At 40.8% G+C, this 12,847-nt stretch overlaps 1 protein-coding gene across 10 annotated transcripts in view; it reads left to right on the forward strand.

Annotated features, from left to right (window-relative positions):
* The window catches only part of CBFA2T2 (CBFA2/RUNX1 partner transcriptional co-repressor 2), a 158,141-nt gene that overhangs the window by 82,544 nt on the left and 62,750 nt on the right, over positions 1-12,847 (forward strand). The window lies entirely within an intron of this gene.

Here is a 12,847-nt window from a genome sequence, read left to right on the forward strand (position 1 = left end):
AGGCGCAGTGGCTCACGCCTGTAATCCCAGCACTTTGGGAGGCCAAGGCGGGTGGATCACCTGAGGTTGGGAGTTCCAGACCAGCCTGACCAACATGGAGAAAACCCGTCTCTACTAAAAATACAAAATTAGCCGGGCGTGGTGGCGCATGCCTGTAATCCCAGCTACTCGGGAGGCTGAGGCAGGAGAATGGCTTGAACCCGGGAGGCAGAGGTTGCGGTGAGCCGAGATCGTGCCATTGCACTCCAGCCTGGGAAACAAGAGTGAAACTCCGTCTTAAACAAACAAACAAACAAAAACTCTTATAAAAAGTTGTTTTCTTTTTAAGCAGGGAAGCGTGACTTCATTGGCATTTTGAGATGGAGGCTTCTTGGCAAAAGAAGAATTTCATGGGGGTATTTTGAGTTGAGTATGATCAATCTAGTCAAGAGATGGGGAAGGTCTAAGCTTTGTCTCTTGTAGGTGGAATGGAGAATGGCAAAGGGTTTGAATTTTGGTTGTGTGGTGTGAAGAATGATTGGCCTTAAAATACAGATTAAACTGATCAATGTTTTTTGTGCTTTTAAAAAATGTGGCTGATAAAGCGTTTTTGTGCTTTCAAAGGGAGCCTGGATGAATAAGCTTTGGGTACTGTATGTATTGTATTAAAGATTTGAAGTGGCAAAATAATTTCTAAAATATTTCTAGCAACTTAATTTTCATTTTGTCTGCAGGATGAAAAAGTAAATTTGGGGATTGTTGATTAAATTAGCAAACCATGTGGTTGTTTGCGCAGACTGACTGCTATGCGAGGTAGCTGTGTTATTTTTCTTTCAGGATATGCTGTTTTATCTGATGCCAGTGTTCTGAAACACTTATTTTCTAGTCAACAGTAGGTGAAGCAATTATTTCTAGTCATCATGTTTTTTCTTGATGCCTTAATTAATGTCACAATTTGTGAAGTGCTTTACCCTGCTGTTTAAAATTAGTTTAATATTTTAAAAGATTAAATCTTCACATTTATATAATGCTTCCCAACCTCTTTTCACATCATAGCATACATAGAAAGTGTTAAGTTCTGATTGGCTGTCCCAGGCTGAGGAAATCAGTATCTCAGTAAACTCATAATCATTCTTTATAACTCTCGGCCTCCCAAAGTGCTGGGATTACAGGCGCGAGCCACTGCGCCCGGCCTAAGAGGTGTTTATAAGAAGCTGTAAGAGTCCAAATGTGGGAGGATTTATTTCTGTCAAGATGCACTTGAGTCTATCAGGGAGGACGTGGAGTTAGACCTTAAAGTAGGAGTTTCTAAAGTACCAGAGACAGGGAAAGCAGGGCATTGCAGGTGGAGAGCACAACCTGTTTTATAGGCTTTCTGCCTGCTTAATGTCTAGCAGAGGTCTCATCTTAATATAAAAGTAGATACTGGAACTTAGGAGTTTGCTCTGATGGCAGACATGGATACTTGCCCTGCGAAAGTGCCCATCTACCTTCCATTTATGTTGTTTGGATTCAGTCTCCACTATACTATAGCCTTATATTTGCATGGTGCTTTTAATTTTCAAAGCTTTTTATCCAAATAACAGCCCCTCAGGGATAGGAAATAAAAGCCAGCTGGGAGTGTTTTTGTTTTTATAGAGGAGAAAACTGAGACATCACCATCATATCAGCATTTCATTTTCCAGATAAGAAGGTCTTTTTTTATCTCTTGATTGCAAAGGGTGCTGCCCAACAGGAATAACCTCCCCCAATTTTCTGGGCACAGCCCAGAGTGCTGACTGAGGCAGCCACCAGGAGGGCGCCGGCAAGGCAGACCGCATGGCTGCTGATCACAGAGCTAACAGCTCGACATCTGCAGGCTGCAGCTGTACATTTTTGCTACAGCACATCCGTATTTCTGCTCACACTTGTGAAGAATCACAGAGTTTGGAAGAATATGAGTTAAACCGTTCCAAGTGTATAAGTGTGCTCCATCTCTGGGAGTTTTATTCTGTACTGAGTGGAGTGGTCTACGAGATCTTATAGCTGCTACTTTTCTCTGTTTATTTATTGCCATATTTAGTCCATCTTCCCTGTCCCAATTTTAGTTCAATGCCAAAAAAAGATGGAGCACTCCATAATAGATGAATTGAGTGGGTGCTGATTGTGTCACTGAAATGTTTGCCAAAGAAATTGTTTTTCTAGCTGATTTTGTTCTGCCTCCATCTTTCAGTCTATTTGGAAAACACAGTAGAGTACCTGGTTATCTTTCAGAGTGTCATTGTTAAATAATCATTTCAGTAAGCAGTGATGGCTGTTGACCATTTTAGACTTGTGCCTATACTAAGTATTTATCCATTTTTCTAATATACCTGGATTTTTAAAAATATTGATGGATAAAAACTTTCTGGATTGTTGATTTTGAGGAGGTATACCAAGAAGAGAAGGGTGATCTTGGTGTGGAGCCAACATCTTTGAAATCGTGGCTTATTTGTTCTTACTCCTTAAGGCACCCCATTGCCACTCCTTAAGCCCATGTATTTGACAGTGGGGCTTTTTTTCAGAAGCCTCTCTGATTGTCAGTTGGGGACTTCAATGGGCTCCTACATAACAGCTTCTGTGCTTCAATTTTCTAACTTGTCCAGGGTGTGCTTCAGCTGTAGACTGTGTATTTACGTTCATATATTTGTGAAGAAAGACAGGAACTGTATAGTAGAATGTGAAGTCTCTTTGAACTGTAATCAGTGTGTCTTATTAAATTCTTGGTCACAATGTGCAAACTTCATTGAGTTCTACAATAATTAATTCTTTTTGCATTATTTATTTTGCCATAGTATGGTCTCTGGAGCTCAGCAGAGCTGCCATTTCTTAGCCTTATGACTTGGGACATAATTTTTGACTTCTCTGAGCCTTAGCTTCTGGTTAAATAAAGTGGTAGTGGGGATGGCACCTTCTATTGTCTTAGTGTCATTTAAATAAGAAAATATTTTAGCACCATTCTTTGCGTGTAATAAATATTTTATTTCTAAATGAATATATGAAGATAGAGAATAATGGTAGCTATTACTATTATAGTTATTTCCTGACTTGTATTTATCCTTCCCAGCAAGAAAGTCTTGTCCTACTCAAATCTTGGGTAAATATGAAACTTGCTTCATTATAAGTGTGGATTGAGAAGGTGTGTATGGTGTTCCTGGGCATCTGAAGAAAGGCTTTTAAATCAGCTTTCCTTTGTGGTCAGTTGGTCACAAATAACATCAAAATATCAATTGTTAATATTCATATTTATTTTTTCCTTTACAGCTGACTAGTATTGGTACACCTAATTAAAATTTTTCCACCTCTAAAATTTTTTCTAGGGCAATTTATATATGATTGAATTAATTTACATTGAGTATTAGTTTCCTTGGTTTTTAAAAATAGATCCCCCCAAAATGGTAAGGAGTTGAGAAGTTAAGGCTGTGAGCAAATAGAGAATTTTGGCTTAAAGTTTAATATGGAAATGAGAAAATGATTTCAGTTGATTTGTAGAAAGAACCATAATGAAGGGAATTTTCTTAAGTAAACTTATGTTTGCACCCATTTGCTACTATTTTTCTCTTAGAGCTTTTAGCACTTTCTCCCTGTCGTAAGGTTGTAGAATTGCCATACTCTGAGATGTCCCACAAAGCTAGCACAACAGCCCTCTGCTTGTGGTGCATACAGCTGTCATCCAAAGGGGCCAACCACATGACATGGCAGTGTATTTCCAGATGTCATTCTCTCTGTTTGGATGACTTGGGAGCTTAAGAAGGGTATTTTCTCTTGAATAGGAGAGAAATTGTTACTTTGGCATAAGGCCCACTCTGGCACCATTCCCACATCTGTTATTGATTAGAAGTGAATGCTGGTCAGTCAGGATGCAAGAGTGCTGGTCCGATTATCAAACTCAGCCTTCAGGATGAAATACTGCAGGAAATCTGAAGGATGGCATAAACTGGCTCTACACAGTCTTTAAAAAGACCCTTTCATAAGCTATTGTACAAAGACCTGGTGTACAGAAATAGCCTGAGTGATGTCTACATGTTAAGAAGATGCCATAACATGTACATGTAGGATCTATTCTTAGAGGGGAGCAGTGGAATGGGTGGTGGAATCCTTTTGCAATGATTTTAAAAATATATAATAAACATGCACAGATACTAAATGTTCAACCCAAGAGTCTCTTTCTGTCGCCCAGGCTGGAGTGCTGTGATTACAGACATAAACCACCATGCCTGGTCTATTCATGTTTTTAATTTTTTTATTTTTATTCAATTTTTTTTTAAATTTAGTGATAGGGTCTCACTGTATTGCTCAGGCTGGTCTCAAACTTCTGGGCTCAAGCAGTCCTCCCATCTCAGCCTCCCAAAGCATTGGGAATACATACGTAAGCCACTGCACCCAGCCTGTTCATTTTTTTAATGGTGTCTTTTGATGAGCAGAAAACTTTAATTTTCATGAAGTCTAACTTAGCAGTCTTAAAAATTTTATGGTTTGTGCTTTTTTGCTTACCACCAGGTCATAAGGATATTCTCCTATTCTTTTTGTAGAAATTTTATGATCCGGGGTATTAGTTTACAACCCATCACGAATCTTCTTTTTTTTTTTTTTTTTTTTGTATGGAGTGAGAGAGGATTGAGGTTAATTTGTATCTATTTGGACATCCAGTTCTAGCAATATTTGCTAAATAGACTTTTCTTTCCCCATTGAGTTGAGTTGACACCTTTATTGAAAATCACTTTATGTTTGGTAGTTCGTCCTCCAACCCTGGCCTTCTTTTTTGAGATTGCTTTAGCTCTTTGGTATCCTGAACGTATTATACAGACATCTTGGTACATCTTGGTGTCTCTCTCTCTCTCTTTTTTTTTTTTTTTTTTTTGAGACAGAGTTTCTTGTTGCCCAGGCTGGAGTGCAATGGCACGGTCTCGGCTCACCGCAACCTCTGCCTCCCATGTTCAAGCAATTCTCCTGCCTCAGCTTCCTGCATAGCTGGGATTACAGGCATGCACCACCATGTCTGACTAATTTTGTATTTTTTTAGTAGAGACGGGGTTTCTCCATGTTGGTCAGGCTAGTCTCGAACTCCTGACCTCAGGTGATCCACCCACCTCGGCCTCCCTAAGTGCTGGGATTATGGGCGTGAGCCACCGTTCCTGGCCTCTTTTTTCTTTTTTTAATCTAACGCAGAGATATTCCTGAATTTTAAAAACTTTTACAAAATTGGGAATATACATTTTAGGCGTGTAAATTTTTAAATTTTAAGTCCTAACTGTATTTTAACTTTGGTAGCCTATTATTATCAAAACATGGGCATTCTGTGTAACTCAGTAAGAAATATCCAGTAGTTGGTTTTACTTAATAAACTTACTAAATAAAGCCAGTATGTACTATGTACTGTGTTCTGGCCACTGGACTTGGCACTTGGAATATGGTGGTGATCAAGACGAACATTGGCCCCAACTCTCAAGAGGCTTACAACCTAAGAGGCCGAAATTGGCCTGTTCTGAAACAAAAATAGACAAATGATGCATTTCAGGCCTTGTGATGTGAACAGAAATTTTTTTATATCCTTCATTACGCAGCAGCTGATAGCGGCATCACAATTTGATGGGGGCCAGGCACGGTGGTTCATGCCTATAATTCCAGCACTTTGGGGGGCCCAGGTGGGCGGATCACTTGGGCCCAGCAGTTCGAGACCAGCCTGTACAGTGTGGCAATACCCTGTCTCTACAAAATACACAAAAAATTAGCCGGGCGTGGTGGTATGTGCCTGTAGTCCCAAGCTACCTAGGAGGCCAAAGTGGGAGAATCACCCTGAGCCCAAGAGGTTGAGGCTGCAGTGAGTAGAGATCATGCCACTGTATTCCAGCCTGGGTAATGGAATGAGCCCCTGTCTTTTTTTTTTTTTTTTTTTTTTTTTAAAAAAAGGCAGACTCCATTTGGGTAGGATGTATGTGCAGTATACAGATAACATCGCTGTTTGTTTTTGAATGAAAATGTTTCCTGAAGCCATAGCATGAATATTGGAATGAGTATATATGTCTGCCCTCCCTTCCCCTCCCCTGCCCTCCCCTCCCCGTCCCGTCCATCCATCCCGTCCCTCCATCCCGTCCCTCCTTCTTTCCTTCTTTCTTTCCTTCTTTCTTTCCTGTCGTGAGACAGAGTTTCGCTCTGTCGCCCAGGCTGGAGTGCAGTGGCGTGATCTCGGTGCACTGAAACCTCCACCTCCCGTGTTCAAGTGATTCTCCTGCCTCAGCCTCCTGCTGGGATTACAGGCGCACACCACCACACCTGGCTAATTTTTGTATTTTTAGTAGAGATGGGGTTTCACCATGTTGGTCAGGTGGGTCTCAAACTCATGATCTCGTGATCCACCTGCCTTAGCCTCCCAAAGTGCTGGAATTACAGGCATGAGCCACCAGGCCCAGCCATGTCTGTCATTTTCTTTGTTAACCTAATTTCTAAAGATTACTCATCTTTTAAACTATTCTTTGAAACAAGTTGTTTCATACCTGTGATTTGTACTGTAACTCAAGGTTTTTTGTATTTTGTTCTTTGTGTGTGTGTGTGTGTGTGTGTGTGTGTGTGTTTTTCATCTTTGTTGTTGTTTTGTTTTGTTTGAATCCTGGGGAACCAGAGGTGTTAGCCTATGTTTTAAAACTCACATTTGGCAGTGGTATCAACAGCTGTCACACTGAATAATTGTCATGTCATTATAAGGGTTTCTGTTGCTCACTAATCTGTAGGTATAAATCTGGATTTTAACCACATGTGATTGGTAAAAATTAGTTCTTGTGAGAGATTCTATGCTGTGTAGGCCATCTGTTCCCTATTCTCAAACCCAGAATGAAAAGTTAGCCTTAGAATTTGCAAGTCAGTGAACTAAGAGGTATGTTATAATAGGAAGATGGGCTGACTGAAGTCTCTGGAGCTAAGTTGGGACCTGTATGTGGGCACTGCTGGCAGAAACATAAGTGTGTGTGGATAAACTCTTCATTAGTGGAAAGGAATCTTAGTTTTCAGCTGATTTTCAATGGTGGACATGACCCCAAACAGAATCTGAGATGATGTAATAATCATCTGTGATTTGATTGTACTTATAAGAGTCAGCTAAATCTTCCCTTTTTTGTCCCAGTCTACTTGAGGTGTACCTTCCTTGAACCCTTATCACCCAGCTACATCATGAACTCCTTGAAGGTTGGAATATCAGCTTCATGTTTGTGTCCCAAACACTTAGTACAGTGCTTGGGTCATGTTAGTGGCCAGGCGCGGTGGCTCACGCCTATAATCTCAGCACTTTGGAAGGCTGAGGTGGGTGGATCGTCTGAGGTCAGGCAAGACCAGCCTGGCCAACATGGTGAAACCCCATCTCTACTAAAAATACAAAATTAGCTGGGTGTGGTGGCACATTCCTGTAATCCCAGCTACTTGGGAGGCTGAGGCAGAATAATCACTTGAACCTGAGAGGCAGAGCTGAGATCGCGCCATTGCACTCCAGCCTGGGCAACAAGAGCAAAACTCTATCTCAAAAAAAAAAATGAATCAGCAAGGTAACTTCTTGCATTAGGAGTGACAGCACAGGCCGGGCGCGGTGGCTCACACCTGTAATCCCAGCACTTTGGGAGGCCGAGGCAGGAAGATCACTTGAGGCCAGGAGTTCAAGACCAGCTTAGCCAACATGGCAAAACCCCATCTCTACTATGGCGGGTGCGGTGACTCACGCCTGTAATCCCAGCATTTTGGGAAGCCAAGGCAGGCGGATCACTTGAGGTCAGGAGTTCGAGACTAGCCTGGCTAACATGGCAAAACCCCATCTCTACTAAAAATACAAACATTAGCCAGGTGTGGTAGCACACGCGTGTAATCCCAGCTACTCAGGAGCCTGAGGCAGGAGAATCACTTGAACCCAGGAGGTGGATGTTGCAGTGAAGGAAGATTGCACCACTGCACTCCATCCTGGATGACAGAGCAAGACAGTCTAAAAAAAAAAAAAGAGGAAAGACAGCACTACCTTTTATTAAAGCTAACTTCTTACTTTCCCCATATTCCCTTCTAGTTTTTTCTTATACATGTGCATACTCTTTCCGTTTTATTTTCGTGAGTATACATTATATCCGGCTCTTTCCTTTTACATTATATCAAGACCTTTTCTGTGTTGCTGTATATTTATCTGTCATTATTTCAGTGGAGAAGTAGACCCAGAATGTGCATTGTTTTTATTAATACCACATGCCATTGTTTCCATTAGATTGTGTTACCATCTAACTATCCTTTGTACAAGAACACTATTGTATTGATTTGAAAAATCAACTGAAAAATCAGTTGTTTTAGTAGTCATTACTACAAAGTTGTTGTAGGTACATGATAATTGACCTTTCCCCAGGGCCGAAGGCCAAGTCCCAAGCCATAACCTTGCCTGGGTTTCATTTTCTTTATCTGGGTAGACTGAGTATATGACTTTATAGTTTAAAGTTCTTTGACTAATTATTAACCTTATTTGGGGAGATGAAGTGATTTTTATGAACCAGTAATTTGAATATAATGTATGATGAAGTTTTGGGGCCTTTTTTCTCTTTAAATTAAATAATTTAGTAAAATTTTTAAAAATTATCTTGTTTCCAAAAAGAGATAATTACATATAATTGAAAATGAATTATTTGTTGAATTGGATATATTTAAGTTCTTAAGTCAACTTGTTTGGATTTAGATGGTGACCCAAGTCTACCAGCACTGCATTTAGTAACCATTTCATTAGACAGATGCTGTCTACAGGGTGTGCTGTTATATTATGCATTCATCCTCAGTACTTGACTGTCCTCTGGGAGACCAAATGTCTCAAAATCCTGTAAGTACTTTCCTTACCCCTTCTCATACCAACCATACCACACTGTGAACTTGCTGTGTATTTTTCCTTCTTGATTGCATACCTTCACCATTGTCATTTGGTTTAAGTGATCTTTATTTGTTTATTTATTTATTTATTTATTTTGAGGCAGAGTCTTGCTTTGTTCCCTAGGCTTGAGTGCAGTGGTATGATCTTGGCTCACTGAGACCTCCGCCTCCCGGGTTCAAGTGATTCTCCTGCCTCAGCCTCCTGAGTAGCTGGGACTACAGGTGCCTGCCACTACACTCAGCTAACTTTTTGTATTTTTAGTAGAGATGAGGTTTTGCCATGTTGTCCAGGCTGGTCTTGAACTCCTGACCTCAGATGATCCACTTGCCTCGGCCTCCCAAAGTGCTGGTATTACAGGCGTGAGCCACCATGCCGGCCAGATTAAGTGACTTTTTTTTTTTTTTTTTGGGAGACAGAGTCTCGCTCTGTTGCCCAGGCTGGAATGCAGTGATGCGATCTTGGCTCACTGCAAGCTCCACCTCCTGGGTTCACGCCATTCTCCTACCTCAGCCTCCCGAGTAGCTGGGACTACAGGTGCCTGGCTAATTTTTTTGGCATTTTTAGTTGAGACGGGATTTCACCATGTGTTAGCCAGGGTGGTCTCGATGTCCTGACCTCGTGAACTGCCCGTCTCGGCCTCCCAAAGTGCTGAGATTACAGGCGTGAGCCACTGCGCCCAGCCTTAAGTGACATTTTTAAGAGTTTAAGATTTTTCCCTCAGCCCATCAGGTAAACTCTAGTCAGTTTCTTTAGCTGGCTTCTTAGTAGAAGTAATAACAATAATAATATAGATGATGATGGTCATGATGACAATTACAACAATAATATATTTTGTAAAATGGTGTGCAGTTTAGAACAGGATTACTAGCATCATTTCCTGATTACAGAACAGGTTGGAGACAGAGGCAGACTTAATTGCTTATTTTATAGAGCTTGAGCCACTGTTTTGGTGTGTTTAAGCATTTACTATATACCAAAACATGATATCCTTTAAACTACCAGTGAGATTTTGACAGGGTAACTTAGATGCCTTTTATCATATTACCAAGTTGCTGGGATTGTAACCCAGGGCATTTGGTCTAATTTGAGAGCATGTTTCCATTCATCTCTGCTGCTCAGATGGAGAAGGACTGGGGTTTAGGGCTTCTGACCTCAAACCTTGTTTTTTTTTTCTGTCATGCTTGCAGGGTATTTTAAATACCCTGTCCCATTGTTCCCTCAACCCAAACTACCTGTCAAAATTTTGGTTTTGAAAATGAGGTCCCTATAGCTAGATCATGCTGCCTGTGTGTGAAGAAAGACTAACATGTTAGGAATGCATGGCATTCCAGTAGGTGTCTAATAATTCTTATGGAGAAAAGCAAATTCAGTCAAAAAGCAAATGAAAATATTTTATAAGCAATGTTTCAAAATGACTCAAGGAAATTGGTATTTACCTCTTACCCCATCGTGTCATCAATTCCATTGTCATGTTCTTTGAATACCGTGAGCGTGTGTCTTTTTTTAATAAATAATTGTAATCATACTACATGTATATAGGAAGGTCCCCCCATACAGCGTTGTATTATATGCATTTCACCAAGTGTTGAATGAATGATCCTTCCTAATTACAATTTTTAATGCCTTCACAGTTCACATTGACATGCCGTTCCACCATTTAATTAACCATTCCCCTGTGGTATAAATAGCTTTTTCCCTTGAGTTATTTTCTTAAGGACAGATTTCCAGGAGTGAGGTCACACAGTCAAACATTATGAACATTTTTCTAGCAGAGAAATTATTTTTTAACCTCACTAATTGAATGTTGGTACTTTGAAATACATTTATTTCTGTGCTTTTTGTACCTAGTACATTAGTAATTGGGTACTGGAACTAATGGAAGTGAACAAGCATATAGATAATCTAGAAAGCCTTATAGTCTTAACTGGAAATACATAATTATTTTCTCTCAAAATTCACCATCCCATTTTGTTATGCTTTGGCAGAGCAATCTAGAACTGTGGCAGAGTGATGGTTGAGGAAATGTGGGGAAATTTATATTAAAACCTTACCCGTGGTAAATTGAAAGTTAACTTTTGAAGCAAAGCTTAACTGTAGAAGAAAAATAGTGATTATTTCTCATGTTTGTTGCTGAATTCTAGGTTTTATTCTTCTATCTTCTTTGCATATATCTGTCTCTAAAAAGGTAGCTAATTAATGTGTTATGGTAATTTACAGTATGCAAAAGGACTGCCAGTGCTGATGTGATCTGATCAACATTGTGATTATTATCATTATTATCACTGGGTTTTTTGGTTTGTTTTTTTGTTTGTTTTGTTTTTTGAGATGGAGTCTTCCTCTGTTACTCAGGCTGGAGTGCAGTGGCACGATATCAGCCCACTGCAACCTCTGCCTCCCGGGTTCAAGTGATTCTTGTGCCTCAGCCTCCTGAGTAGCTGGGACTACAGGCGCGTGCCACCATGCCTAGCTAATTTTTGTATTTTTAGTAGGGACGGGGTTTCACCGTGTTGTTCAGGCTGGTCTTAACTCCTGACCTCATGATCCGCTCGCCTCAGCCTCCCAAAGTGCTGGGATTACAGGGGTGAGCCACCGCGCCCGGCCTATTATCGTTGTTATCTCGGTTATAGACATAGGAAAACTGAGGTTCCTGTTGATATTATTGCCAAAACAATGCTCTTGATCTCATTCTATCTTTCTGTGAGGTTTTAAGCAGAACCTGGATATATGTTAACCATTTATATTCTATAGCAGATTTTTGCATTGGCTGTGAGTTCAAAATAGATAAAAATTTTAAGAGTGCTTCAAAGTCAAGAGAGTCTATATAATCAAAAATACTTATTGGTTAAAGCATAAAGGGCCAAGGTGACGTGTTTGGAAAGTATAGATAGAAGGCTCTGAATTAGGGAAAAGTCCTGTAATTCCACAGAGGTATGTATTTTGACCCTTAATTTCTCTTTTCCTTGAAGGTTCATAATTAAAGCACAGAAATTCAGAATTGTCATAGTTTGGAAGCTATGAACTTGAGTGATAGCTTTCTCAAAGTATATTGGAGAGATTCATGGAATTGTTTCTACCTAATTCTGAACTTCACTATTTATTTTATTTTATTTTATTTTATTTTTGAGACAGGGTCTTACTCTGTCACCCAGGCTGGACTGCAATAGTGTGATCACGGCTCACTGCAGCCCCAACCACCCAGGCTCCAGTGATTCTGCAACCTAAACTTCCCGAGTAGCTGGGACTACAGGCACCCCCCACCATGCCTGGTGAATTTGATGGCATCTTTTTTAGAGACGAGGTCTCCCTGTGTTGTCCAGGCGGTTCTCAAACTCCTGAGCTCAAGCAATCCTCCTGCCTTGGCCTCCCAAAGTGCTGGGATTACAGGCGTGAGCCACTGCACCCAGGTTTGTTTTTTCTTTGTTTTTTGTTTTTTGTTTTTGAGTTGGAGTCTTGCTCTGTCGCCAGGCTGGAGTGCATTGGCACGATCTTGGCTCACTGCAACCTCTGCCTCCTGGGTTCAAGTGATTCTCCTGCCTCAGCCTCCCGAGTAGCTGGGACTACAGGCGCCTGCCACAACGCCCGGCTAATTTTTCGTGTTTTTGGTAGAGACAGGCTTTCACTGTGTTAGCCAGGATGGTCTTGATCTTCTGACCTCGTGATCCACCCGTCTCAGCCTCCCAAAGTGCTGGGATTACAGGCGTGAGCCACTGCGTCCAGCCAATTTTTGTACTTTTAGTAGAGACAGGGTCTCACCATGTTGACCAGGATGGTCTCGATCTCCTGACCTCGTGATCCGCCTGCCTCAGCCTCCCAAAGTGCTGGGATTACAGGCATGAGCCACTGCGCCCAGCCCCATACCCAGTTTTAATTATATTTTCTTAACTGGACCTATGTGGAAAAGAGGTTGTATGCTTCCAAGACAAAAATTGAATTATTTCACATGTATTTCCTTTTAACTTGTTATGTCTGGGCTGT

Source organism: Pongo pygmaeus, chromosome 21, assembly GCF_028885625.2.
Source record: "Pongo pygmaeus isolate AG05252 chromosome 21, NHGRI_mPonPyg2-v2.0_pri, whole genome shotgun sequence".
Lineage (NCBI taxonomy): Eukaryota > Metazoa > Chordata > Mammalia > Primates > Hominidae > Pongo > Pongo pygmaeus.